Source organism: Nylanderia fulva, unplaced genomic scaffold (genome assembly GCF_048542155.1).
Source record: "Nylanderia fulva isolate GAGA-0341 unplaced genomic scaffold, ASM4854215v1 Scaffold97, whole genome shotgun sequence".
In the NCBI taxonomy this organism is placed as follows: Eukaryota; Metazoa; Arthropoda; class Insecta; order Hymenoptera; family Formicidae; genus Nylanderia; species Nylanderia fulva.
In genome coordinates this window covers 434,407-440,840 of record NW_028191101.1, presented here as the reverse complement: position 1 = coordinate 440,840, position 6,434 = coordinate 434,407, and the positions used below count along the sequence as shown (strand labels likewise).

Sequence of the window (6,434 nt, the reverse complement as noted above, 5' to 3'; positions counted from 1 at the left end):
CCTAAATCTTTCCATCCTAGATTGCAGTTCACCATGGAGGAGGGGGTTGACAACCGATTGAATTTTTTAGACGTCACTATTATTATAAATAATGGGAGCATAGAGTTTGATTTGTTTCATAAGCCGACGTATTCAGGTAGATATTTAAATTTTGAGTCGCAGCATCCTCTCTGCCATAAAAAAGGCACCATTATCAGCCTCATAGATAGAGTTTTTTGGCTATCTCATCCGAAATTCCATAAAGATAATTTTGAGTCTATGATTGAAGTTCTTTTGTCTAACAATTATCCTCTCAAATTGATATTTCAAACATTACAAGCGCGGTTAAAAAAGTTGTTCTTCCGCTACAATAATAAGTTGCATAACAATAGAACAAATATATGCAATGACAAGATTCCAACGCAGAAAAAAGTTTCGTACTTTAATATTCCGTATATTAATAATGTATCGAAGAGAATCGAGAACATTACACGTGATTTGGATGTCATTCCATCCTATACAGCAATTAACAGTCTCCGTAAATTCATCAAAGTACACAAGGATAAGTTACCAAGGGAACTCCATAACAATGTAGTTTATAAAATTGATTGTATGGATTGTGATGCGTCGTATGTAGGGCAGACGGGTAGATTGTTGAAAACTAGGATGAAAGAACATCGCAGCAACATAAAAAGAAACGCGTCACAACTATCAGTCATATCGGAACATAGATTATTGAACCATGAATTTAATTGGGAGGATGTAAAAGTCTTGGACGAGGAGCCTTTTTTAGGTAAACGTTTGATATCCGAAATGATCCACATAAAGCGTCAGAAGAATAGTTTAAATTTACATAGCGACACCGATAAATTAAACGAGAATTTTGATCTGTTAATTGAAAAATTTACCAAAATCTAGCTTTGTGATTATACATAACCGGATTTTTTCGTTAGACCTTTGACATGAGTGCTGATAAGTATTAGTTGTTTTTATTTTTATTTTCATATTTTATTTTTATATTTGTTTTTTTTTACGTATATATGTATCGACTGTGTCGAGGTAGAATACCGCACAGTCGTTAGAGTGATGTGTCACGTGTAGCATCGTCTTCTCTCTGTTTTTGCTGTCGGGGTGAGTGTTCTTCCCGGTTTTTAATTTATAATTCTTGTGGATCTTATACGTTTAATTTATACTATGTTGATTAGTGTTGGTAAGGGAGTCACTGCTCTGCTTCCTTTCTGACGATGGTCACCGTTAGGGAGACACTCCGACGGCCGGACGGTTTGAATAGGGAGGAGAATGATATTTAATTTATTTGCGGATTGTATGTATACGAGTTTTATAATTTTCTGATTGTACCGATTATCTTTTATTTTTGTTTCTTTGTATTTTGCAGCTACTGAAGAAGACCCGAAGTGAGTCGAAACGTTTAGAATTTAATAAATGAGTTTGATTTAAGATCTCATTTTAATTTATTAATTTTGTGCATGTCATCCGCACAGGCTCCGATTGCCGTCGAGATTTTATTTTTAATAAATTTATTATTTGTTATATTAAGATAATTATAATAAGATTATTTTTAAGTCAGCTCCTTAATTTTAAAACCACAATCTATACTTCATTCCTCTCGACCAATAGAGCCAAACGCGATGTTATTGCGACAATTAAGAAAGAAAGAAAATTTGGAAACTAAGGAATCAGTTGGAAGAGCAGTCGCCCGGCAAGCGGAAAGTCTCGGGTTCAATTCCCGATTCAGCCGACTTTCGGACCAATATTTTTTCTCGCCTATTTCTTTACAGGGGATGTTAAAAGAAGGAACAAAGGGAATTTTTCGAGATCCCAACCATAGGATTCAAATTCCTTAGTTTCCAAATTTTCTTTCTTTCTTAATTGTCGCAATAACATTGCGTTTGGCTCTATTGGTCGAGAGGAATGAAGTGTAGATTGTGGTATTAAGATAATTGTTTCTTATTTTAAGATTTACAAATACATTACAGTAATTTTGAAAAAAAATTTAGCAGCGCCAAGTTTTTTTAACAAAAGTTTTTCTATTTTTTTTGGTTAAAATATTTCTAAAAACTAAATGTGACGAGTGATTATATGGCTGACAATAATATCAAATGAGATATATATTTATTTTATATGATACTCTTTAATCCAAATAAGATATTATTATCAATCATAAATCGCTCGTCACATTTTGATCTTTTTATATAATTTGCTGTGTTATAATATATGAGCCATATGTTTAATTAATTGTTGTTTGTAAAATATTTCTATAAAAAAAATTATTTATTAAAATAATAATAATAACAGATTTTATAGTACAGTCAGTCAAGTAAGAGCGTGGTCGATTTTATTGACAGGTAATAAAAGATTTCGCTCTAAATCCTTCGTGAGACTATAAAGGGAAGTTTTGCCCTTGATGCATTGTCAAAAAATATTCAGTTGTCTTTGATTCTTTGAAAGAGAAACACGATAAGCGTCATGAGTGCTAAGTACGCGTCGCGCTACGAGGCTGTGTTCCTGTGTACCCATCCGAAAGGTCCAAAAATGTCACAATCAGCGGCTGCTAAATACATGAGAAAGTCGAAAACATTTGTACAGAAGTGGATACAGCGATATAAAGTGGCAAAAAATGTCGATGATTTACCAGAACGTGGCTCAATAGGCAAAGTGGACAAAAAAGGCGAAAAAAAATAGTGAATCTGTTTTTGCGAAATCCTTCTTTAACACTGCGACAAGGACAGGCAAAATTAAAGTCGAAAGGTTTAGATATATCGCACGAAACTATCCGAACTCATCTCCGTGCTCATAACCTGAAATTTCGCCCCACAATGAAGAAGCCTTTGTTGACTGAAAAACATGTTACGAATCGACTCGCTTGGGCGCATGAGAATATCGATAGAGATTTTGATAATGTAATTTTTACCGATGAATTATATTAATTATATTAAGCATAAGTTTCGTAGTAAACGTACATACACTTCCAAGCAGTTATCTTGCGAAATTCGTCGTATCTGGAGATCGTTGCCACTAGAATATGCAATTAATAGTCGAAAGCATGCCTCGGAGATGCCAGGCAATTATCGACGCCGATGGTGACTGGACACCTTATTAATATAATTGCATCATTGTTTATATTCAGTACAATATATATATAAATATAAAAATACCATTTAATAAGTTTTTCCATAAATTTACCCGACCACGCTCTTACTTGACTGACTGTATAAAGGTTTTTATTTGTCGTAATTTTTTGATATCATTATTTTTTTTAGAAATATTTAATCATTTTGTACAATAAAAATATATTGTATAAAATTAAAATAACATGATTTTTTAGAGCAATTTTTTATAGTAATTTAAAAACACTGTTTTTTTGTATAACATTTTTTCACATGAGCGCGTAAACTTGTCACCTTTTTTTTATTTTTTTTTGAAAAGGTAAGTTTTTTTATGGATAAGTATTGTATCTTGCGCCGGATTCAAATTAAAAGTCGCTTCGGCGAGTATTATGAAAAAGATTAGGGGGGTGCATATGCGCTGCTGCACTGCCCAGCTGGTGTTTCCCGGGCGCAGCCTTCTGACGTTCGGTCAGGAACGATGGGGAGTATAGCGTTACAAAATTATGTACATAATACAAATTCGGCGAATTAATATTATGTATATAATGGAAATTCGCTTATTTATACATTCTGCTTTGTTGTCCTCTTGGCAATAGAATTTAGTTTGAATGACGGCAAATGCATTCCATATGAAATTGAATATGATCTTCCGAATATGTACGAATACGCTAAATGCGTATTGCAGCGGTGCGATAAAAGCGCTATTTGAGCGAGACAATTGTACACTTTTTGGGTCTCTTATAAATAACAAATTAAATATTATTATTTACAATAGTTATTATTCAGTGTGGATTTCAAGCAATAAAATCTGATAGATTTCGATCAAAAAGTATTTCAGAAGGTAATTGACTTGTAAAGAGTCGTCATATATTCAATGTTTCTGAAAATATTGATCCTGAATATAGATTTGTCAAAGGATCTGTTATTCGTGAAATTAGTATAAATGAACCACCTTATTGAATTAAAATAGAGGTAGATATATATAATTAAATGTATATATATATATATATATATATATATATATATCCATATGGTTAATCGATGGACCATTATGGACATTATGGTATCTCGATGGACCAAGATATGATAAGAAGATCTGTCTCTGATTTTTATCAACGCATGGCATATTGTCAAGAGGCCTTCGATTTCAACATTTAATTTACTAGTTTTTTATTCACACATAAGTGAGGATCCAATTCCGGAAGCGACCTCTATCTTGCATTCATTAGCCGAATGACTTGGATCTTGCCTTCAGTGGCTGGATCATTACGATCTTGCCTTCAGTGGCTGGATCATTACAATCTTCCCTTCAGTAACTAAATTATTACGATCTTGCCTTCAGTGGATGGATTATTACGATCTTGCCTTCAGTGACTAGATTTGGGATTTGAAAATCCAGCTTGCTATGCAGGCAATAGTTACCTAATATTTTATTCAATCAAGTGAACATTGGCAACGTATTCCATTACTGCACGGTGCTCTCAAGATCAAATAATTATTTGACCTTCAAATGACCGCTATAGTTCATTTCAACCTTCATAGATACATATTTAAACGTAAAATTTTCCGTTCTTTCAGAATTCGAGGTCAAAAATAGTGGTTTTCATTTAGAAAACATAAGTTGACCTTAAAATAACCTTGAAAATAGAGATCAAGGACAAAGTCATCATAAGGTAGCTTACTTAAATTCCTACAATTTTTATTGGGGTCATTTTTCTTGAAACTTTAATACTGAAGAGTTATTAGGGTGGTCCGTTACTTTGGGACACCCTGTATACTAGATAATACAACCGCGCGCTTTGCACGCACCAAACAAATTTCTGCTCCGCGAGTGTACATAATTTTAATTAGCCAAATTTTTTAAAAATTTTTTTTTAAAAAACCAAAAAAAAATTTTTTTTAAAAATTTTTTTAAAAAACCAAAAAAAAAAAATTTTTTTTAAAATTTTTTTTTTGGAATTTTTTAAACAAAATTTTTCCCCTTTTTAAAATTAAAAAAAAATTTAAATAAAAAAAAAAAATTTCCAAAAAAACCCCCAAAAAAATTTTAAAATTTTTTAAAAAAAAATTAAAAAAATTTTTTTTAAAAAAAAAAGGGTTAAAAATTTTAAAATTTTTTTTTTTTTTTTTTTAAAAAAAAAAATTAAAAAAAAATTTCCCCTAAAAAACCCCCCCCTTTTTTTTTAAAAAAAAAAAAAATTATGAAATTATTGGTTTTTAAATTGGCCAAAAAAAAAAAAAAATTTTTCCCCCGGGGGTTTTTTTTTTCCCCTTTTTAAAAAATTTTTAAAAAAAAAAAGGGGGAAAAAAAAATAAAAATTAAAAAAAAAAAACCAAAATTTCCCAAAAATTATAAAAAAAATTTCCCCCAAAAATTTTTTAAAAAAAAAAAAAAAAAAACCCCAAAAAAAAAGGGGGGCCCCAAGAAAAATTTTTTTGGGTTTAAAAAAAAAAAAGGGAAAAATAAAAAAAAAAACCCCTTTAAAAATTTAAAATTTTTTGGGGAAAAATTTTTTTTTAAAAAAACCCCAAAAATTTTTTTTTTTTAAAAATTTTTTTGGGGAAAAAAAGGGGCCCCTTTTTTTTGGGAAAAAAAAAATTTTTTTTTTTTTGGGGGGGGGGGAAAAAAAAAAATTTTTTTTTTTTTTTTTTTTCCCCCCCCCCGGTTTTTTTTGGGAAAAAAAAAAAATTTTAAAAAAGGGGAAAAAAAATTTTTTTTTTTTTTAATTTTTTGGTTTTTTTTAAATTTTTTTTTTTTTTAAAAGGTTTTTTTTGGGGGGGGCCCCAACCCCCCTTTTTGGGGCCCCCCCCCTTTTCCCCCCCGGGGGCCCCCTTTGGGGGCCCCCCCCCCCGGGGGGGGAAAAAAAATTTTTACCCCCCCCCCCCCCTTTTTCCCCCCCCAAAAATTTTTTTTAAAGGGGGGGGGAAAAATTTAAAAAAAAGGGGGGGGGGTTTTGGGGGGGGGTTTTTTTAAAAAAAGGAAAAAAAACCCAAAAAAAAAAAAAATTTTTTTTTTTTTCCCAAATTTTTTTTTTCCCGGGGGGAAAAATTTGGGGGGGGCCCCCCCCTTTTTTCCCCTTTTTTTTGGGGGGAAAAAAAAAATTTTTTTTTTAAAAAAAAAAAAGGTTTAAAAGAAAAAAAAAAATTTTTTTTTTTTAAAATTTTTTTTTTAAAAAAAAAAGGGTTTCCTTTTTTAAATTTTCCCAGCAGTTAAGACACTCTGTATACGTTGTTTTTAAAAAAAGGGTTTTTTAAAAAAATTTTTTTTTAATTTTTTAAATTTTTTTTGGGGTTTTTTTTTTTAAAAAAAAACCCCTTTTTTATACC

The 6,434-nt window shown here is 31.1% G+C and overlaps 1 non-coding gene across 1 annotated transcript; it reads right to left on the bottom strand.

The window, feature by feature from the left end:
- Positions 1-5,714: 5,714 nt before the first annotated feature.
- LOC146719496 (U5 spliceosomal RNA) lies at positions 5,715-5,820 on the bottom strand. Its single transcript, XR_014926509.1, has one exon. It is a non-coding gene; the product is annotated as a U5 spliceosomal RNA (small nuclear RNA).
- Between the last annotated feature and the right edge of the window lie 614 nt (positions 5,821-6,434).